The following is a 24,479-nucleotide window of genomic DNA, read 5'->3' on the forward strand; positions in this document are numbered from 1 at the left end:
GGCTTGCCTTTCACGAATGCGGCGGGCTGATGGTCTGGACACTCCGAAAGATTGTCAGCTTCAGGCTCTCCTTCACCTGGAATTTCTTGGAGCTGCACCTCCTGGTTCTCTTCCTGTGGATTAGCGTCAAGCTCCACTAACGTGTCTTCTTCGGTTGCACCTATTGCATGCATATGCGTAAGTAAGTTCCATGAATGCATAAAAAGGATCAAAGATGATATGACATGAGAATGTACATGATGCCATGATGATGATGATGTTACTTAGATGATAACAAGGTTATTTCTTGTTTACTGAGTAAGTGTATATCTCTTCTCTGTAATTCCTAAGACTCCACATAATTCCATTTTTAGTATACACACAACAGTCACAAGTTTAAACCATAACTGTAGTTATACTTATCCAAATATAGCGATCTTAGACTTTCTGGAAAGCTTATAAAATTACCTACAACTCTTATTTAATTATCAAAAGCTAATTCACACTTTATCTAAGTCCAACAGATTGATCTTCCAAAACTGTTCTAGGATTCCAGAAAAGAAACATTTAGGAAGACTAACTTTAAACAACCATAACTCCTAAACCATTTGGCCTATTGTCATGAAATTTTGACACAAGCTAGATGAACAAGTTCCTTACAACTTTGTTATTAACCATTTTTACAGTACAAGTCATTATGTACCAGTAAGCTACCAATTTTCACAATTTACTCAAATCTATTTTTCTACTTCCAAAAATAAGCAAATTAATGTTTCTCTATGTATGAAACTTCAACTTTGGACACCACCATAGGTACTAACAGTTGACATACATCAAATAAACACCAGAAAACATAACATGCAAGTCTAAATAATTTACTTACATCCCCTTTTTAATTTAATTGGATAATTAGGTGAAATAATAAACTTGTCTCAAAATTGCTCAGTAAATTCTAATAAAATTACAGTAGCTTCACTAAGCCTTCAAAAGACTACTGTAAAAATTTCACACCAATTGAACATATATAACATCCACCACAAAAATGACAAGTCAGCAAAGCTGATTTTGGCATAGTTGAGAAACCCTATTGAAAAGTGTCAAACAACAGATTTCATATTTTTCCTAGCAAGCTACATGTACTAGGATAGTCTCCAATAAATTTCATGAGCATTAGATCCATATACTAATTATCAAAATTTATCAAAGAATCACCAAATTATAAAAGGGAAAATCATAAATCACAAACTACTCATGCACTGGCTCTCAAGTTGTTACCAGAGCTGTATTACATCAAAACAAGCATGCCATAAAAATTTCACAGCATTTGGATCACTAGAACTTCATATATAAAATTAACAAATTTACAAGCATACAAAAACACATTCACAAGAGCAATTTAATTTTTCTATAAAATTTACTACAAGTGCTCATGTTATATTTTTCCTAAATACTACACATTACCAAGTTCCTAACAAAATTGGAATCACTCAATTTGGATCTACCAATTTGGAGATACATTTTTTTACAAAACAGCATCAAAATTGGATTTAAATCTACACCTAAAACCCTACTGAGCCATTGACAGGTGGGACCCGCGGGGTCCATGGCCCCACTGGCCAGTCGCAGTCGGAGCAGGGGAGGTCGTTGACCGGCCACCGCTCGACGACGGTGAGGATGCGCGGCAAGGGGGTGGCACCAACGTCTATAGCTCGTTGTCCCACACCGATGGGTGGAGAAAACGAACCCCTTAGCTACACAGGAGGAGGTCGACGGCGGCAATGGCAGGTACGGCGGCACTGCGCGAGGTACGCCGGCCAACTCCGGCCATGGAGGTCTGACCTAAACTGGGTGAGAGCATCTAGGCTTCACGGGGAAACCGAGGGAAGGAAGGGAAGGAGTGAGAGGGCTCCGGTGATGGTCGGCCACGGTGAGCTCCAACTCCGACGAGCCCCGAACGGCGGCGGGAACGACTAATGTGGCCTTGACAGAGGTCGGGTGGCTGCATGGAGATGGTGACGTGATAGAGGAGCTCAAAGTGGAGCAGTGGGTGAGATGGAGTGAGGCAAGACGTGGTGGCGAGCGCGCGGGAGCTCGACGGAGCTCACGGCGGCAATGTCGCCCGCCGCGGGGAAAACAAGAATGCGGCCTCTACCTTGCTTCACCGATTCAACGACGAGGTGGACGAGCTACAGGAGACGACGGTGGAGTTGTGGGCTAGCTGGAGCAATCAACGACGCGATGGTGAGGGTGCACGGCTTGGCGGAGCAATGGCGATGATGGCTGCTTTGCTTTCCCGGTGCCTCAGATGCGCGCGAGAGGAGAGAGGGAATGAGTGCGAGTGGGAGCGAGGAGGAGGTGCCGTGGAGGTCATCGACGCCACTCCGTCCTGACCAGCGGGCCCACGGCCAGCGTACGGTTGCCACAGCATGACCACGCGGTGGCAGCGGCCTGTGGCCGGTCGGCCACTGTGCCGAGCTGAAATTTTCCATTCAGCACCAAACAACCGACTGACAGAGCAACTTTGAGTCATTATACCACCCAATCCGTGATGATCTGGCTCATGGTACAGTTGACAAAGTTGGAGATCTAAGTGAGTACTACAACTTTGTCAATTGGAGCTCGGGCTGGTTTGGCCTAGTTAGTGAGATACAAAGCTCCAAACATAGCTACTCGAAACTGACATTTCAGTCAACACTTAGAAAATTTTCTAAGTCCTCAAACCACCCTCAAAACTGACTTGTGGGCCCTTTTTGAGCATGCTCTGCATATTTTCATGAGATGGTCATAAAATACCTTTTGTTCCTAATACAATTTTCTACAACTTTGCTTAAGTGTGCTCCTCCATGCAAACACTCCAAGTTGCACTTTTTAAATAGTCAAACAAAAGAGGTCTATAGGTCAACACAATTCAAAGTAGCACTTAAAAGCATAATTAGGGCTAATGACCTTTATGAACATTGTTCCTAATGACATTCTAAGTGTAGTGAAGTTGTTTAGGAAGGTAATTGACACTTGCTAGCATAGGTCACACATAAGCATACACATATATTAGCATAACTAAGCAAAGCAAGTTTATATTAAGCATGAAATGATAGCTCCCACCATGAGATGATACTTATGAATGAGATGATGATGCACATGATCATGTGATGCAAGTGCTTCTAGGGAAACCATAACACCAGGGTGTTACATCGCTGCCTTACGATAAGAGATACTCAACTTCCAATAAAAATATAAAGAAACCATAGGTGCAGCCTAAGACCGCTTTTCAATCCTATCTAGGTCTGGCCCTGACTTGTCTATACCAAACCATGTGCTGGTGCATCATTTTTGGTTAGGTCTTAGCAAGGAGTCTGCCCTGTAGCTCGATATAGCTGCCGGAGGGTCGTTTACCCATAAAACCATAGTGGAAGGAGAAGCTCTCCTAGATCGCATTCTAGAGAACACTCTCCCGCTAGAACCCATCCGTGTAGAGCCTGAGCCTATTCACGAGGAAGTCTCTTTGGCAGAAGCCAGAACTATCACATCTTTAGAGAGACCCTCACCCAAACCAAAAGCCCAAGACGAAGGTTTCCAACCTTTGGACTTTCTGTTTTTCGAGGACGATTTCCTTGAGGATTTTGGGAAGACCTCAAACTATGGATGTCAAAAGAGGCCACCTATTCCTGTCACTCCTTCTGAGGCACTAGACAAAAAATTGCTTAGGGAATCTATCAAGGAGTTGAACGCTATAATGAGTAACAAATGGTCAAAAGAAGTAGAGCACTCGTCTAAAGAAATTCAGATTCATGTTCCGTCTTCAACCATTCAATGCCACATCAATAGGGACACGGTGAATACGTTATACAACCCTACTGTCGGAGCAAACATCATGTCTGTGTCTTATGCACGCACCTTCATGGATAACAAACCCATTGCTCTGACCAACAAGACCTTTAGGGTTGGGCCTCGAACCAGACTAGAAGGCTTAGGAGTCCTTCACAACATTTCCCTATATCATGATGATGTAGAGATTGTCCTAGACTTCCATGTCTTTGACATTTAGGACTTTGACATCCAGATAGGGCATCCCCTAGAGAAACTTTTCATTGAACCACCAAAAACAGGGGATCTGGATATCAAGCTGGGGAGGGAATCATTTTCCATCCAAGTCACTAGAGCCAAAAACTCGGTGGCCAAACCTCTCCCCTATCCTAACTTGCCCTTGGAAGTCATGTCGGTAGCACCTTTTGACTCACCAGAATCGTCCTTAGAAAAAATACGCTGAATTCTTTGTAGAAGAAAAGGACTATCTAGGTGAAACCATATACCTTCCCAAAGAGGAAGTGCCAACACGACCTCTAGTTGAGCTTAAACTCTTGCCCGCTGGCTTATGTTATGCCTTTCTGAATGACGACGAAGAAACTCCTATCATCATTAGCAATAAGCTTAACAATAAGGAGACCGCTAAACTCATCGCCGTTCTAGAAAAGCATAGGTCGGTCTTCGGGTATTCCCTGCAAGATCTTAAGGGAATAAGCCCAATGCTTTGTACCCATCGCATACCGATTGACCTAGCTAGTACACCCTCTCGAGAGCCTCAGCGTAGGCTCAATAATGTGATGCGGGAAGTCATGAAGAAAGAAGTCCTCAAACTTCTTCACACGGGATTATTTACCCCGTACCACATAGTGACTGGGTTAGTCCCGTCCAAGTGGTTCCTAAGAAAGGAGCAATGACGGTCGTTGAAAACAGTAAAAATGAACTTATCCCACAACAAACCGTCATGGGGTGGAGAATGTGTATCGATTACCGAAAGCTCAACACGGCAACAAAGAAAGATCACTTTCAACTGCCCTTCATTGATAAAATGCTGGAGCTGTTGGCTAAGCACTCTTTCTTCTATTTCCTCGATGGGTATTCGAGGTATCACTAGATTCCCATCCACCCTGACGACCAAAGCAAGACCACATTCATATGCCCATATGGAACATACGCATATCGTAGAATGTCATTCGGGTTGTGTAATGCACCCGCATCATTCCAATGGTGCATGATGTCTATCTTCTCAGACATGATAGAAGATATCATGGATATTTTCATGGATGATTTTTCAATCTTTTGAAAGACCTTTGACCACTGTCTAGAGAATTTAGACAAAGTCTTGCAGAGATGCAAAGAAAAGGACCTGGTGCTAAATTGGGAAAAGTTCCACTTTATGGTCCGAGAAGGCATTGTTCTTGGACACCTAGTGTCTGAGAGGGGGATCGAGGTAGACAAGGCAAAGATAGAGGTTATCAAACAGCTACCACCCCCGGTGAACGTAAAAGGGATCCGTAGCTTCTTAGGCCACGCAGGGTTCTATAGGAGATTCATCAAAGACTTTTCACAAATTTCTAGACCCCTCACGAACCTGCTAGCCAAAGATGCTCCCTTTGAGTTTAGAGATGAGTGCTTGAACACTTTCCATACACTCAAGAAAGCACTCATCTCAGCGCCAATCATCCAGCCACCAGATTGGTCACTACCCTTTGAGATCATGTGCGATGCAAGCGATTATGCTGTGGGTGCGGTCCTTGGCCAAACCAAAGATAAAAAACATCACACAATTGCATATGCTAGCAAAACACTGACAGGAGCCCGGCTTAATTATGCCACGATAGAAAAAGAGCTTCTTGCAATTGTTTTTGCCATCGATAAATTCAGGTCTTACTTAGTGGGAGCAAAAGTTATCGTTTATACAGATCATGCTGCACTTAAATATTTGCTCACTAAGAAAGATGCAAAACCTCGCTTGATCTGCTCGATTCTTTTACTCCAAGAATTTGACTTAGAAATAAAAGATAAAAGGGAGTAGAGAATACAATTGCAGATCATTTGTCATGTATGCAAGTCACTAACATGCAGGAACTACCAATCAATGACTTCCTACGCGACGACATGCTACTGAAGGTGATAGACTCCAACCCGTGGTATGCAAACATTGTGAATTATATGGTTGCAGGCTATGTACCACCGGGGGAGAATAGAATGAAACTGCATGTCAAAAGCAGACGTCACCTTTGGGATCACCCATATCTGTACCGGGTATGCTCGGATGGCCTGTTGAGGAGATGTGTACTAATGGCAGAAGGACTGCAAATCATTAAGAAATGTCACTTGGCACCATACAGAGGCCACTACGGAGTATTTCACACACAAGACAAAATTTGGCAGTGTGGATTCTTCTGGCCGACGATGTATGAGGACACCAAAGAATTCATCTGGAGGTGTCAGAAATGCCAGTTTCAAGGGAACATCACAGCTCACAACGCAATGCCCCTCCACTACAACCTTCAAATAGAAATATTTGATGTGTGGGGCATTGACTTCATGGGACCCTTCCAAAAGTCCCAAGACTGTGAGTACATCCTAGTCGCCATTGACTACGTATCCGAATGGGTAGAAGCAATGCCACATAGAGCTGCTGACGCCAAGCATGCAAGAAGAATGTTCCATGAAATAATCTTTCGTTGCTTTAGAACACCTCGCATGGTGATAAGCGATGGAGGATCTCATTTCATAGACAAAACATTCAGAGCATTCCTGAAGGAACTTGGTGCCAAGCACAACATTGCCACCCCTTACCATCCTCAAACAAGCGGGCAGGCCGAGACTTCCAATAAACAGATCAAGAATATCCTATAGAAAACGGTCAACGACATGGGGAAGAGCTGGAAGAATAAGCTTCCTGATGCACTCTGGGCATACAGGACCGCTTATAAAACCCCCATCGGCATGTCACCATTCCAGCTAGTATACAGAAAAAGCTGCCATTTGCCAGTGGAGCTTGAACACCGAGCTCACTGGGCAATCAAAAGCTAGAATATGGACATCAAACTAGCTAGAAAAAAATGACAAAAGAAAATTACCGAGCTAGAGGAATGGCGTGAGAAAGCTTATCATAGTGCCAAGCTTTACGAAGAAAGAACTAAAAGATGGCACGATCACCGAATCAAGCTAAAGGAGTTCAAGCAGGCGATCAAGTCCTGCTCTTCAACTCCAAAGTCAAGCTATTCGGTGAAGGAAAGTTGTGTAGCAAATGGAAAGAACCATACACCATCATCAACTCTTCGCCACATGGCGCGATCACAATTCAAGATGATGACGGTAATATCTTCAAAGTTAACGAAAACAAAAAGACAGGTACAAAAACAAGTGTGGGGGCGACATTCACACTCTCTCCAACAGAAGTGCACAAAATACAAAGCATGGTACAAAATCAGTTTGTGCACTCTCCCACTCCATCCTATTCACTAATAAAACAAAGCTCAAATTAAAAAATATGATGCTCCAAATTAGTCCTACCAATTGAATGTGCAAACATTTTATTCCTTGCTAAAAACCTAAAATTTGCAAGCAACTTATCATTAGAAACCCATTTTACTCTAAAGTAATTGGAATATGAGATATAGTAGGACAAAATGAAACTTGTTCTCTCTTGCAATAGACTTGGGATTTATTTTTTCAAAATAAAAAATGCAATAGCATGCTTCTTGATAAGAACTTTACAATAGCCACTTACAGTGTGTTGAGTTTTGTCAAACTTTGAGATCTATGTTGAGAGAAGTTTCATGCTCCTAAGATCAAAATTCATGTACACTCACAACAATAAAATGCTGACTCCAAGAGTTACGCAATTCATGTTTTCTCCATCCACTAAAAAAATGCTCCAATCTATTATGATTCTCTCTCCAAAAAATAAGCATGTGCCAAAAGAGTACGGGATATGAAAATATAACCATGCCAAAGTGCATGAGAGAAAGAAAGCATGCCAAAGAGCATGATGCATATAAAAAAGGGAGAGAAAACAATGGGCACTCAGATGCCCGCCCCGAGAGAAAACAATGGGCACCTCGATGTCCGCCAGTGAGAATAAGATAGCCCATACTCTCAGAAGCACTATCAAAATAAGAGAGAGAGTCATGATCAAAGGAGTACAAAAATAAATATAATCAACATTCCACACACTTGCACAATTTTGATCTAAGGGTATGACTCTTCCCTCCAAGGATCCAGAATTTGACTCAATAACACACACAAGGTAAGTGTGCATTCTCATCATTTCATACCTATAAACTCCAGATAAAACTTATAGAGCTAGGTTGAGCAAGAAGGCAAAAAGATATCAAAAGAAATGCCTTGGTGAGAAATTTGAAAAGAAAATACATGAGTGACTATGAGAGCATCATTCGAGGAGCAAAGCTATATCTTTTATGCAAAACATTCAAAACCCCAAGTCCTAGAGCATGAGTAGAATAAGATGATTCGAATCCAAGCTATTCCATCTTCCAATTACATAAGATAATTTGGGAGACACCGTGAATGCTCACAAATGCAGGAGAAGCTTGGAATCATCTGTATGCAGGTTGAAAATCTTGGAGTAACAACCACCTTAGTCCTTCATACCTTTACTCGAGGATGAGCAAAGGGCTAAGTGTGGGGGAGCTTGTTGGCGGTTCTTAACTCAAATCTTACCCCACCAACATTTGAATGAAATCCACCAAAAATAATGTAGATAGGATTTTGACACTAACATTCTCCAAAGTTTTGGTGGATTCAAATATTTTGCAGGGCATATATGGAAACATGCTACAAATGGGCCAAAAGAGAAGAAAAGAACAAGAAAATAACAAAAGCATAAAACCAGCGAAGCCTAACCAGGCCAACCCACCTCGGAGCCCACATCTAGGCCCAGTAGAGGACCCACAGGTCAGAGCAGGGTGAGGGGGGCAGCACCCAGAGGGTGCCTGCACCTTCACCTCTGCCAAATGGGGCCCCTCGCTCTGGCGGTTTGGTATTGAATAGGGGCTGGCGGCGCGGGGGTGGATCCAGGAATATTCCCCCCAAACCGACCTGCCAAGCCCCTATATAAGAAGGGGAGGGGATCCTCGCACAAGAACTCATACACAACAAGAGCAAGAAATGTGAAGCTTCCAAGCTAGCTTCTAGCTAGAATAGAATAGGGAGTGAGTGAGGGAAAGGTTGGAGAAACAATGGACTCGGTCCCTCTACCTCGGGTGTCTGGTTTACCGAGTACGCTGGGAGGACGGAGTGCCGGGCTTGTCAGCTCCCTCCACTTGTACCTCGATGTTCATCTTACCAATTGGGGTAAGAAGTTCATGTTATTCTATTGGTTGATTACTTTTGCACAAGTTATCGTTATCGCTATACTCTTGTGGGTTCGTCGTCTATCCCCGTGATGGAGGTTCTAGTAGAGGACTCCTGATAAAGACGAAAGTTCCTGGCCAACGCTAGAATCATAACCGATAGCGTAGACATGGGGTCTGAGCTAGAAGTTACCTTCATTTTCCTCATACTCCATGATTGAGGGGTAGGCGGCAGGTGGTGATAGCCCTGTCCATCCTTTGTAATCCCCCATGTTCGGGTACGGCGTAGAGCTACAGGCCAGCATCGCTTGGCAGACCAGGTGATCACCGGTGCCCGAAACAAGGTTATAACGATAGTGCTATCTTGACTTAAGGAATCTACCTTTAGAAGAACCTCACTACCCAAGTTATCCTTCTCCTGTTCTTGGGGAGAACTAGCTAAGAGATTTCCTACAAAACTGTTCCTTGAGAAAATATGATACCCTGCTTACCACCGGGTGAAGTGCTACAACGGTCTTTCCGTGCGCTTGCGGATTTATCTGCTTTCGCTAAGAAGCACCAACATCCGCCCTTCACCGTCATGGGTGAGCTCGACTCCGGCGAGCCTGAGCTCCCCTTCCCCTATTCTCACACCAGAACGCCGTTACCCTGATGTCATTCCTCCCTCTCTCCTCTCCTCTTATCCCCTCCTGCCGCGTGGCATCAATGGCAACACCGTTGTGGCAACGTCATTTCCTCCGTCTCCCTTTCCTTCCCTCTCCGTCACTTGGGCCCGGCCTGACGCTATCAGCCCTAGTAGGTCCCACCTATCACACACACATGCATAGCGCCCACACACCAGCCCTGGGTACACTTAGGTAATTGCTGGGTAGACCCGGCTAGCGTGCAGCAAAGCTTAAAAACCTATTTTCCTAACCTTGAAAATTTCCTAGAAAAATTGTAAATTAACTAATTGAAATATAGAATTTTATCATGTATTTAGTTCATATTTTCATACACTAGAAAAATCATATAAAATAATGCATGCTAATTTAAATATAGAATAAACTTCTAAAATGCATATCTTCTGCATCCAAACTCCGATTTACGCAAAATTACTTCTAAAATTCATCTAAAATCATGCTCCATGCATTGCATCTGTCACCACCATATTGTTCTATGTTGGCTTTTCTCCTTTTGTTGCATGGGTAGTCTTATGATAGCTATGCCGATAGACGAAGGTGACCCCCAAGAGCAAGACGATCCTGACTACGTAGATGGGCCGAACGAGGACAACAACGAAGGAAAGTCCTAACTCCCCCTCTCCCCTACCATCATGCTTAACTAAAGATCAACTATTATTACCCGAATGATTATTATCCAGAAAATGTGGAGCTCGATTACTATGCGATGGTTGCATGTCGGAGATAGTGGTTATCTCATTATGTTATGAGCTCGATAATGTGAATGAACTTGCGGATAATAATGATAAAACTTGAGCTACTCTAGACATGGGACAGGTGAAGGTAATCTAGGGAGGTAGATTACCTTGACAGGTTTGCCTGTGTGGGTTCCTATGGGAGATACATGTTTCGGTCACATAAGGACCGGTTCGTAGTCCCTCTCGCCTAGTGAGATATTACGTACAACCACACGTCTATATGGGTAGACTAGATTCCACACCCTGTTAGATAGAAGTATAATTCCTACTAGGAGGCCAGTGATGGCAGCGGAATATTAGGAGAAGACACGGATGAATATGTGATCTTTCATGGTCTGGTTGGCGTGGTTGCTATGTGATCTTCCATGTTAAGCCCTAGTGAATTTTGGCCGGGTACGAGCCACTGATTATTTTATGTCGGATGCTAAGTGATCTTCCCGTTGACTTGTTGAGATGCTAAGTGATCTTCCCGAAGGGATGCTGTGTGATCTTCCCTTGTGTTTCCAACCCCTAAGAAGTCATGGTAGGATTATATGGACATCTAAGGTCGCGTACTTTTGGGTACGGGGTCTCGTTAGGTCTTTTTCATCCACCGATCATGAAAGAGATTGCACCTATCATGTGGGCAATTGTGTACACCTCTATAGAGTTTTACTAAATCTATTCGAATAGCCATGTCCTTAGAATGGGCAGATGCTGGGATGAGATACTATGATTAGATGATGCTTTTCTTCCCCCTATATGTGAAATGATAATTGGAGATATAACTTGACATTAACTGGGACTAGTGGGAATGGTAATACTCTGCTAGGACCAACCCATAATTATTACACAACCCTTCTATTTCCACCTTGTGGTTAGGCTTGCTGAGTACGTAAGTACTCACCCATTGTTGACTCATAGACTTTGGCACTGAAGAAGACTTCGACCTCGACGAAGAGATGCCTGATGACGAGTAGGAGTACGTGATGAGGACATGACACTATTGGATACGACCACTGTTTATAAGGTGAGCTCGTTCCTACATTTGCATAGTGATTTTTGGTACAATTCACTTAGTTCCATATGTACATGTCGTTATTTGAAGGTAGGTACAAATGTGTCTCAACGTGCAAGTTCATCAAAGTTGAATTTTTGGTTCATCGGCAGCTCGATAGTGCTTCATTGGTAAGGCCATAACTCAGCCATCTGGAGTGCGATCGAGGTCAATGAGCACTTGATGGAAAGCTTGTTTGATAAGATTTCAAATAGATCTAGTCTCAACTCAATATCATGTCAGCAAGGCCTCCAAACCATCAAGATATTTTGTCACTATTTCTACCGGGAGCTACACTATCGTCATGGGCTTGTTATTCATCCTTGGGACCCTGGCCCAAGTGGGAGCACACCCCAAGGACTTGGAGAACCCACCAAGGAAGCCCTTGCACGTCCTCCTCCTTGGCCACCACCTTACGAGGCCAGCAAGGACGTCCAAGCCAAGCCAGAGGCCCAGTCCAACTTGAGTTTGAGTCCATCTCAGGCTCCAGTACCAGCATGTAGTAAAACAAACGTCTAGGTCGCATATGTACTCCGTTTTCGATGATCCACATATGGATGGAAAGATAATTTTATAAGGAAACCAATGGAAGTGGTCCCACATCAAAATTCCTTTAGAATCAACAGAAATCGTTGAAACAAGTGGACGTCCAGAATCTATCACGGCGCTGCGTTGTCGTCTTTTGGGCCGTTGGGCCTTGTAACGTGTTGGGACACCTTTAGGACGTGAAGAGGGGTCTTTGGACGTCCCTTGGGCTATATAATCAGTAGCCACCGCCTACATTAGGTTTTGGGTTTTGTTTTAGATCAATATGTCATTGAACAGTCGCCATTATCGGTTTGTAAGACCCCAACTTCGAGTGCTTAATCATTCATCTGCAATTGTCACTTCAATTGAGTTGCATTTTATCTTATTCTTGCTTGTGTTCTTCGATTCGCAGCAGGGATTAGCCTTCTTGGCGAGGTCAACTGGATTGTGACACGGTTGATAACCAGAGGAGACATGGTGCTAAGGTTGTAGGGTTCGAGTCTTTGTGATCTGAAGCCGGATCGGTGTGTCGCTCTCCGAACAAATCATTGTTTATCTTGAACCTGACGGAAGATCAGGAACCCCGTTCACATCAAGTGGTATCAGAGCTTTAGGTATACCATCAAGTTCGCATCTTACCCTTAGTTCAAGTGTTTTTGCTTTTATCCCACGGTCCAATACCATATTTGTTTCCTGTCCTATAACCATTCGCGCGCATAGCCTTTGCATGATTCAGTTTCAGAGTCCGCTTTGTTGAGTTTGTGTCCTAGGTCAAAGTCTTGTTGCTAGTTTATATTGTGTTCTTTTCTAGTTTGTGTTAATCCCTCCACCCACCTCTATTTCGTATCACCATCGGTTTGCATCTTGTGTCCTTTAAAACCCTGATTCGAGTAGCTTCCTTAAAACAGTCATAACTTTTGCATCTGAACTCAAAACGGGGAAAATTTTATATCTATGGAGAACGCCAGAAAATTTTAGATCTATTTCATCCTAGCTTTGCTGGGTTCACAAAAATTAGATTTGCGAAATTTGATTAGGAAAATCGAGTTTCTGGGCCCACAAGTTTTGGTATGTTTTTTAGAGCACGGTCCTAATTTTCTATAGGCCACATCTTTTATCCAATTGAGCTCAAATTTTTTGTGGTTTATTCTTGTGTGCTCCTTGCTGAGAAAAAAATATCAAAAGAGCAAAAGCAAGAAAAAAAGATTGGACAAAAAAATAAAAGAAAAAAATAGTAAAAGAGAATAGAAGATATCGAAAAGGAGCACATAAGGAACACTCAATAGCTCTATTGTTTGTGGTACCTTTTGCCTTGTTCATATCCATTGCTATCTTTGATACTTGTTTCCTTTCATCCTTGTTTCCTCTCTTATTTATCACAACTGGTGATAGGAACACGTATAGGCCAGCAACTAGGACAAGTGCTCTAAACATTTATTCAATATTGCTATCTGTCACTGACTTGTGTGCCGCATATACATATTTGTTCTTTTGCATGCCTCCCAAGCTCCACATATACTTCAGATCAGTACAGAAAAGGACCCTTGCAATCTTGGTGTTACACCCTCACAGGTATCATGAACCAGCCACCGGTTGTACCGTCCATTGCTTTGCGTTGGTAAGAACTTGGTAAGATGTGTGAGAGTGTGATTCTACTTACCCATAAGTAGTTGATAGGGGATTTATATTGATTTCTAACAATATCAAACAATGAGTTTCTGTTTAAGAGTGAATTGCAGGAAATCATGGACCAAAAGTTTGCCAGGATGGACCGAGTAAAGAACAATGAGCCCACACATATAGACTATAATCATCAAGGTATGAGAGGTAAATTGACCATACCATCCTTTTCGGGTAATTATGACGCTGAGGAATACCTTGATTGGGAGATAATGGTAGAACAAAAGTTTAGTGCCCACCTTGTACCTGAGTAATATAGAGTTCGACAAGCTACTAGTGAGTTTAAGGACTTTGCCATTATTTGGTGGTATGGGCTAGTTGCAGAGGATGTTTTACCTGGTACATGGTGTAAGAAAAATGGACCCTAGGCCCATTTACTTTGGATTTTGGTGTTTGATGACTAACACAACCAAATTGGACTAATGAATTTTCAAGTGTTATGTTTTGTAGTTCAATAGAGTGCAAGACGTGACTAGGACAAAGGCAACGTGATGATCCGATGATCAACACCATAAGCAAGACCTTAGAAGAACAAGAAAAGTCACAAGATATCAAGTAAAGTCCAAGCACGAAGATAGGAACCAAGCCGGACGCAAGATCACGAAGAAACGAGCTCACAGAGGGCACAGGACGCTGCACAGGATGCTCCGATGCACAGGACGTTGCACCGGACGCTGCACAGGATGCTACAGAGGACGCTCTGATCAAGCAACAGTAGAGTCAACAGCAGCGACCGGACGCTGCACCGGACGCTCCGATGCATAGGACGCTGCACAGGACGCTGAGTGCCAAAGTCCGGTCAACATCAGTAAGGTTCCAGAAAGTCGTTTTCGTGACCGGACGCGTCCGGTCAGTACTGACAGGACGCTGGCCAGAGTCCGGTTAGTAGCAGAAAAGTGGGATTTCATCCCCAACGGCTACTTTCTCAGTGGGGCTTATAAATAGACCCCCAACCGGCCATTTGAGGTGTGTGGAGCTGAGGAAATATACCAAGGGTGTTGATACACCATTTTAGTGATCTCCACTTGCATAGTGCTTAGTGTTTTATTAGGTGATTAGCATAAGTGCTTTGCGAAGTGCTTAGGTTGATTAGACCACCGCTTATGCGCTTGCTCTAGGTGTTTGCCTAGTGTTTAGTGAGGTTTATACACCTCTTGCCACCCCGTGCTTGCGAGCACAAGTGTTGTACATCGGAGGGGCTTGAAGTCTTGCGAGATCACACCAACCACGTTTGTGGTGTGGCCGCCACAGTGTACTAGAGGGAACAAGGCCCGCGGTGTTTCGGCCAGAAGCTTGATAGTGAAGACGGCGGGGAGCATCCGGGAGAGGCTTGCCGAGAGGCACATCGGAGACCCAATTGCGTGTGGGGAATGTCTGAGGCTATCCACAGAGTTACCCGACCGAGAGCTTGGCCCTTGTGAGGGATTCCTTGCGAGGGGCTCCAACGAGGACTAGGGGAAGCTTGCGCGCTTCTCAATACCTCGGTAAAAATACCAAAGTCATCGACGGGAGTTTGCATATCTCTACCTTGCTCTTTAGTTTCTGCATTTACATTGATTACTTTATTAAGTTTGCGGTAGAGATAGAAATACACTAGCAAAACCTTAGTTGCACATCTAGATAGTTTATCTTTTGCATAGGTTTTTGCTAAGGTAAGAAAAAGAGATCATATTTGGAGTTAGGGTTGTAAGTTGCCTAATTCACCCCCCCTCTTAGGCGTCACGGTCCCTTCAATTGGTATTAGAGCCGGTTGGCTCATATTTGGACCTTTGGCTTAACCGCCATTGAGCCGACGCTATTGTAGAGTGGTTATGATGGATACTGCTAGGCCTCCACAATTTGATGGCACTAACTTCCTCTACTATAAAGCTAGAATGGCTTGCCACCTTGAGGCGGTTGATTTAGGTGTATGGAGAGTCACTCATGATGGGATGAAACCCATTAAGAATCCCGAAAACCCTACAAAGAGTGACAAAAAAGAAATGCATTTTAATGCTAGAGCTAAGAACTGCTTGTTTGAATCCTTTAGCATGGATGTGTTTAACCAAGTGTTCACCTTAAATACAGCAATAGAAATTTGGTTAAAACTCCAAGAGCTCCATGATGGCACAAGTTATGTCCGTGAGCAAAAATATTGTCTAGCTAAGCAAAATTATGATTCCTTTGCTATGAATGATGATGAGCTTGTTCATGATATTTATTCTCGATTGAATCTAATTATAAATGAGCTTCACTCAATAGGATTATTAAAGCTAGATGATGCGGACATCTTGAGGAAGATCATCTCCGTTCTACCACAAAAGAAATATGTAAGCATCATCACCATTCTTCACAACATGGAGAACTTGAGCACCATGACCCCGGACATTATCATTGGCAAGCTAGTGGCATTTGAAATATCACGTAAGATGGGTCAAGGAGAAGCATCTTCATCAAGCAAAGGCAAAGCTCTCGCTTGTAGCGAGAAGAAAAAAATGAAGGGCAAGAAAGTTGAGTCAAGCTCAAGCTCAAGCTCCTCAAGTGAAGAAGAAGAAGATGAGGATGATGATGATGATGAACAAGAATCAAGTGATGATGATCAATCTTCCTCCTCCACCTCCGACCTTGATGAAGAATCAATCAAACTTATCAAAAAGGTGGAGAAGATGATCGTAAGGCTCAATGTCAAGGGTGTGCCCATCCAAATTCAAGACCTCGTTTTCACTAATCAAAGAAATGAGCAAAGAAAGAGAGGATGCTATGGATGCAGCGAGTTGGGGCACTTTGTGGAAGTTTGTCCAAACAAGCCCACACCGAAGGCAAAGAAGAAGGCATGCAAGAACAAAGCCCTCACATCAATAAGGTCATGGGATGATTCTTCAAGTGAAGAAGATCATCACAAGAGGCGAGGGCGCAAGCACTCATCATCAAGCTCTTCTCGTGTGTGCCTTATGGCATAAGGTAATGAAAGCTCATCCTCTAGTGAGAGCGATAGTGATGATGATTTGCCTTCTTATAATACAATTGTGCAACAAAATTGTAAATATGCTAAAGTTTGCACTAGTCAACAAAAGAAGCCCAAAAATTTAAAAGAAGAGCTAGGTAGTTCACAAGAAGCATACAAGAATTTGCTTTAACAATATGAAAACTTTGCAAATCTCAATGTTGAACTATCTACTAAAATTGAGCAACTTGAGGCTAGTGCAACAACAAATGAATGCACAATCAATGATAAGCAACTTGAAAAGAAAAATGAAAAATTAAAAGAAAAGTTAGCTAGCTCACAAAATGATTATCAAAGTTTGCTTGCTAAATTGGAAATCATGTGCAAACATTGTGATGAGCTAACTAATAAAGTTGCTAATCTTGAAGCCATAAAAAATACCCCCACCAAGGCACCTAAAAAGAAAAGTTCTATCATTAAAAGGGATGCCTCTACTTCTTGCAATGATTTATGTTTAGACTTACCTTTGTGCAACCAAGTTTGTGTTGAGAAAGTTATTGTAGATACATGCACACAAGAGGTTGCAAAGGAAAATGAGGAACTTAAGCAAGAAGTAGCTCGCCTCATGAAGGACTTGACTCAAGTAAAAGGCAAGGCGAAGCAAGCTCAACTTCATCAAGATAACACCGTCAAGGGAGTGAAGAAGCTTGATGAAGGACAAACCGTGGTTTGCTACGTGTGCCACAAGGAAGGCCACAAGTCCTATGAGTGCAAGGTGAAGAATAGGGGAGGAGCAAAGAAGGAGGAGAAAAAGCAAACAAGCAAGTTCTCCAACACCTACACCAACATGGTGGACAAGAAGGCCTCCACACCTTATCTCTTGAAGAAGAAGAAAAATGACAAGGTGGTGGCCATCAAGGTGAACAAGCAAGCCAACAATGGGGTCAAACGCTTTTGGGTGCCAAAGGAAATCATTTCCAACATAAAGAGCACCAAGAAGGTTTGGATCCCGAAAGGGAAGTGAGAAGTCCGTCGGACTATGGGAAATTTGGAGACTTGGCAAAGTTTGGATGCATTTCATGGGGTGCATCATGATGGACAAAATCATTGCCAAATGGGTTAGTGAATACTATGGACCCAAATTCCCCTTCCCATGTTAGGTAACTAGATGTCATTACTTTCAATTAGTATTCATTTCAATTTGCATTATTTTTCAATTGATATACTCTTAAAGCATCTAGTTATCTTTCATGCCTATGTTTGCTTTTACATGCTTAAATCTTTTGTCATGCTTTCAATAGGTATATCATATGGTAGGCTTGCTCGGTTTCATTGTCAACCCTTGAAGCAAACCTACATGGTTTAAAATTGTTTAGGAGCACGGCACATAACTTGTCCTACTTTTTATCTAATATGTGACAAAGCCCAAATTGTAGATAATCTCTCCTGAATATCATTTTTGAAAATGATTCTCACATTCATGAAAAGTAATCTTTCAAATGGTATTTTGATACTTAAATCAATGTGCACAAATTTTACAAGTATTCAACATTTGTGTGCACTTATTTAGGGGGAGTAATTCTACAACTTGGATGCCTTGAGACTAACACTTTTTCAAATGGTATCAATCTTTCAAACCTATCACATGTGTAGTAGTCTCATTGGAAGGAAATTGGAGTCTCCGGAGTTAAGCATCATTCTTCAATTGGCATCATCTTGTTGTTTTCATTTCATACTTATATGCTTTCTCCATGCATTATATAGATTAAACTCTCTTGTACAATAAATTGCTAATTATGCATATGCTTTGCTTTCTATCATATGTATGCATATATTTAGGGGGAGCTTAGTCTATATAATGGGAAAGTCAAAATTTGTGATTCATTTCACTCTATACATAAAGGATCACGAAGTTTGACCCTCCCTTGTGCTACTAATGTCTTCCTTTTCGGTGTTTGATGCCAAAGGGGGAGAATTTGAAGGACCAAAGACAAGCATTTAGTTACAAGTAGTAATGGTCCGAGAAAGGGAGGAAAGTGAATTATGGGAGTCTAAGTAATGGGAGAATTTTTTTTAGAAAGCTAGGCTTTAATCCATAATTCACATGGGGACATTTGCAAGGGCAAGACAAGCTTTTAAGTAAAGTTTTAATTGGTATCTATCTTTTAGCATCACATAATCTTATCCCTTGCATTGCATCCTAGCAAGTAGATAGTTTTTTAATTTCAAAAATTTTATTATTTGCTTGCTTTGGTCGTGTTGTCATCAATCACCAAAAAGGGGGAGATTGTAAGGAAAATGGACCCTAGGCCCATTTACTTTGGATTTTGGTGTTTGATGACTAACACAACCAAATTGGACTAATGAATTTGCAAGTGTTATGTTTTGTAGTTCAATAGGGTGCAAGACATGACTTGGACAAAGGCGACATGATGATCCAATGATCAACACCATAAGCAAGACCTTAGGAGCATAAGAAAAGACACAAGATATCAAGCAAAGTCCAAGCACGAAGATAGGAACCAAGCCGGATGCAAGATCACGAAGAAACGAGCTCACAGAGGGCATAGGACGCTGCACAGGACGCTGTACAGGACGCTCCGATGCACAGGACGCTGCATCGGACGCTGCACAGGACGCTGCACAGGACGCTCCGATCAAGCAACAGCAGAGTCAACAGCAGCGACCGGACGCTGCATAGGATGCTGCACCGGACGCTCCGATGCACATGACGCTGCACAGGACGCTGAGTGCCAGAGTCCGGTCAACATCAATAAGGTTCTAGAAAGCCATTTTCATGACCGGACGCGTCCGGTCAGTACTGACAGGACGCTGGCCAGAGTCCGGTCAGTAGTAGAAAAGTGGGATTTTGTCCCCAATGGTTACTTTCTCAGTGGGGCTTATAAATAGACCCCCAACCGGCCATTTGAGGTGTGTGGAGCTGAGAAAATATACCAAGGGTGTTGATACACCATTTTAGTGATCTCCACTTGCATAGTGCTTAGTGTTTTATTAGGTGATTAGCATAAGTGCTTTGCGAAGTGCTTAGGTTGATTAGACCACCGCTTATGCGCTTGCTCTAGGTGTTTGCTTAGTGTTTAGTGAGGTTTATACACCTCTTGCCACCCCGTGCTTGTGAGCACAAGTGTTGTACATCGGAGGGGCTTGAAGTCTTGCGAGATCACACCAACCACGTTTGTGGTGTGGCCGCCACCGTGTACTGGAGGGAACAAGGCCCGCGGCGTTTCAGCTGGAAGCTTGATAGTGAAGACGGCGGGGAGCATCCGGGAGAGGCTTGCCAAGAGGCACATCGGAGACCCACTTGCGTGTGGGGAAGGCCCGAGGCTATCCACGGAGTTACTCAACCAGGAGCTTGGCCCTTGTGAGGGATTCCTTGCGAGGGGCTCCAACGAGGACTAAGGGGAAGCTTGCGCGCTTCTCGATACCTCGGTAAAAATACCGGAGTCGTCGACGGGAGTTTGCATATCTCTACCTTGCTCTTTAGCTTCCGCATTTACATTGATTACTTTATTAAGTTTGCGGTAGAGATAGCAATACACTAGCAAAACCTTAGTTGCACATCTAGATAGTTTATCTTTTGCATAGGTTTTTGCTAAGGTAAGAAAAAGAGGCCATATTTGGAGTTAGGGTTGTAAGTTGCCTAATTCAACCCCCCCCTCTTAGGCGTCACGGTCCCTTCACATGGGAAGACCTTAAGATAGCTATGTGTGATCATTTTATTCCTCCTTATAAACATGAATGGCATAACAAATTGCAGTGCTTAGAGCAGGGCAATATGTCTATCCAAGAATATTATACAGAGTTTCAAAAGTGTGCAATACATTGTGGGATAGTAAGAGGACATGGAAGATACCATTGTTTGTTTTTTTGGTGGTTTGAGGCATCAAATACAAGATATTGTTTTCCATAAAGAATTTTATACTCTCAAACATTTGTTCCAGCTTGCTATGCTTGCAGAAAAAGAATTGCAGGAATGTCAGCAAAAGAACCATACCAACATTGGCGACAACCTCAACCAGATTTTAGCAAGGGTGGAGCAACCATTTGCAAAGGTTGAGACTACGATAAAAAGGTGAGTGGTTACTTCCGCCACTACAACAACATCTTCACTACCACCACCTCCCACACATACTTTGGAGTTTGGTAAAACTTTAAACCATGCTGAAAATGCACAAACTAATAGAGATAGAGCTGCTAATGAAAGGAAAGAATTAGATGTTAAATCTGAATTGCCTTTGTCACAAAATAATTATTCTAATAATGCTAGTGATAAAGAAGAGCTGTGTGAAAATGCTTTTATTATACGTATGCCACAACTAGTGAATGAGTATGATGCTTTGGCTTTGGAACCAATTACTTATGCTGAACATAAAAATTTGCTTCCCATTGCTACCGAAAAAGATGAAAAGAAATTATTGTATTCTTCAAATACTTTGGGTTATATTCAGTTTGATACTTTATATGCTGTTAGTAGTTTAGAAGAGAAACTTCAATGTGTTGAATTGACATGATTGTCTACTTGTAGATATCATTTTATTGGAAAATATAATTGTAAAGGAGAGTATATGGTGCATCGTGTCTATATTTGTTCAAATCTTAAATCTCCTTATATTGTGCAAAAGTATGATCAACCAAAGGATTGCAATTGCTATAATCTTGTCATGTCAAGTTTCCCTAGTTTTGTTATAAAGAAACATGTTCAATTTCAAGAAGGGGAGCAATGTTGGCTACTACCAACAACGTTTCCTTCAGCTAATCCCAAACCGAGGACGGTTTGTTGTCAAGAAGGGGAGGATGATGAGGACATGACACCATTGGATACGGCCATGGTTTATAAGGTGAGCTCGTTCCTACATTTGCATAGTGATTTTTGGTACAATTCACTTAGTTCCACATGTATATGTCGTTATTTGAATGTAGGTACAAATGTGTCTCAACGTGCAAGTTCATCAAAGTTGAATTTTCGGTTCATCGGCAGCTCGATAGTGCTTCATTGGTAAGGCCATAACTCAGCCATCCGGAGTGCGATCGAGGTCAATGAGCACTTGATGGAAAGCTTGTTTGATAATATTTCAAATAGATCTGGTATCAACTCAATATCATGTCGGCAAGGCCTCCAAACCATTAAGATATTTTGTCACTGCTTCTGCCGGGAGCTACACTATCATCATGAGCTTGTTATTCATCCTTGGGACCCTGGCCCAAGTGGGAGCACACCCCAAGGACTTGGAGAACCCACCAAGGAAGCCCTTGCACATCCTCCTCCTTGGCCACCAACTTACAAGGCCAGCAAGAACGTCCAAGCCAAGCCAGAGGCCCGGTCCAACTTGAGTTCGAGTCCATCTCGGGCTCCAGTACCAGCGTGTAGTAAAACGAACGTCCAGGTCGCATACGTACTCCGTTTTCGATGATCCACATATAGATGGAAAGATAATTTCATAAGGAAACCAATGGAAGTGGTTCCACATCAAAATTCCTTCATAATCAATAGGAATTGTCGAAACAAGTTGATGTCCAGAATCTATCACGACGCTGCGTCGTCGTCTTTTGGGCCGTTGGGCCTTGTAACGTGTTGGGACACCTTTAGGACGTGAAGAGGGGTCTTTGGACGTCCCTTGGGCTGTATAATCAGTAGCCGCCGCCTATATTAGGTTTTGGGTTTTGTTTTAGATCAATCTATCATTGAACAGTCGCTGTTATCGGTTTGTAAGACCCCAACTTCGAGTGCTTAATCATTCATCTGCAATTGTCACTTCAATTGAGTTGCATTTTATCTTGTTCTTGCTTGTGTTCTTCGATTCGCAGTAGGGATTAGCCTTCTTGGCGAGGTCAACCGGATTGTGACACGGTTGATAACCAGAGGAGATGTGGTGCTAAGGTTGCAGGGTTCGAGTCTTTGTGATCTGAAGTCAGATCGGTGTGTCGCTCTCCGAACAAATCGTTGTTTATCTTGAACCTGATGGAAGATCAGGAACCCCGTTCATGTCAGTACACGTGTTTTCCGACCTAGGAGTTGACATTGAAGCTAGGGTTTTTTCTACGCTTGAGCTTGCCTGTGGTTTGTGAACGTCGTATCGCTATTGACTTAGTAGACCTCCAAGTATAATAAATCATCGTTTCTCGGCTAAAGACTTCCGCTAGTTGTAAACCCTCACCATTTTGCCCTTTGGGCCTTCACGGTGAGACTCTGATTATTCCCCAGTAACAAAGCTTGGTACTTTTCTTTTAAATCTGTGTACCATTTCTGTGCGACATTAGCGTATTTATACGTGATCCTGGGGCAAATACGTGTATCTCAGGACTCTCAAAATGAGGGGCCTACATGTAAGGGTCCCAAGCCCTCCCTTTTATAGCTCAAGGGAGGAGCCTTGGGTTACATGGTGAGAAGAGAGGGGAAAAGAGGAAAATAAGGAAGAGAAAAATAAAGGAGTACAGGGGAAGAAGCCTCTGTGGTAAGTGGTAATGCTGTTCTCCTCCTACGAGTGGGCCCACTGGCCCAGTCGTCGAGAATGGGGGCGGCTCCTCACGTCGTCGTGCCACTGCCACTATGGCAACAGGGGTGTGTCATTGTTGGTGGTTCTTAACTCAATTCTCACACCGCCAACATTCGACTAAAATTCACCAAAACAAACATAGATAGGGCTTTTAAACTAACAAATTCCATAGTTTTGGTGGAGTATCTCGTTTTGTAGGTTATATATGGAAACATGCTACAAATGGGCCAAGAGAAGAGAAAAATAACATGAAATGAAAAAACAAACCTTGGCCCAAAGCAAAAAAGAAGAAGCCCAAACCAGCAAAGCATAACCAGGCCAACCCATCTCGGAGCCCACATCTAGGCCTAGAGAGAAGCCCACCATCGCGAGGGGGGCAGCGGAGCCAACCCAGGAGCGCCCGCACCTGGGGCGCGGCTGCGCCCCCACCTCTTCCAGCTAGGCCCTCTCTGCTGTGGCGGTTGTGCATTGATGAGAGGAGGATAGTGCGGTGGTGGATCTGGGGAATATTCCCCTAGAACCGACTAGCCACCTCCTATATAAGGAGGAGCACACCCCCCTCACTCCACACACTCATACACAAGCAAGAGCAAGAGCAAGGGGATCTTCCAAGCTAGTTTCTAGCTAGAATAGAATAGCGAGTGAGTGAGGGAAGAATTGGAGAAAGAGCAGACTCGGTCCCTCTACTTCGGGTTCCCGGTTCACCGAGTACACCGGGAGGATGGAGTGCCAGGCTTGTCGGCTCCCTCCACTTGTACCTCAATGTTCATCTTACCGATGGGGTAAGAAGTTCGTGTTATTCTATTGGTTTGATTACTTTTGAGCAAGTTATCATTATCGTTATACTCTTGCGGGTTCGTCGTTCGTCCCCATGGCAGAGGTTCTAGTAGAGGACTCCTGATAAATACGGAAGTTCCTGGCCAATGCTAGAATCATAACCGATAGCGTAGACGTGGTGTCTGAGCTAGAAGTTACCTTCCTTTGCCTCATACTCCACAGTTGAGGGGTAGGCGACAGGTGGTGATAGCCCTATCCATCCTTTATAATCCCCCACATTCGGGTATGGCGTAGAGCTATAGGCCGGCATCGCTTGGCAGACCAGGTGATCACTGGTGCCCAAAACAAGGTTATAACGATAGTGCTATATTGACTTAAGGAATCTACCTTTAGAAAAACCTCACTACCCAAGTTATCCTTCTTTTGTTCTTCAGAAGAACTAGCTAAGAGACTTCCTACAAAACTGTTCCTCGAGAAAAATATGATATCCTGC

The sequence above is a fragment of the Miscanthus floridulus genome, chromosome 7 (assembly GCF_019320115.1).
Source record: "Miscanthus floridulus cultivar M001 chromosome 7, ASM1932011v1, whole genome shotgun sequence".
In the NCBI taxonomy this organism is placed as follows: Eukaryota; Viridiplantae; Streptophyta; class Magnoliopsida; order Poales; family Poaceae; genus Miscanthus; species Miscanthus floridulus.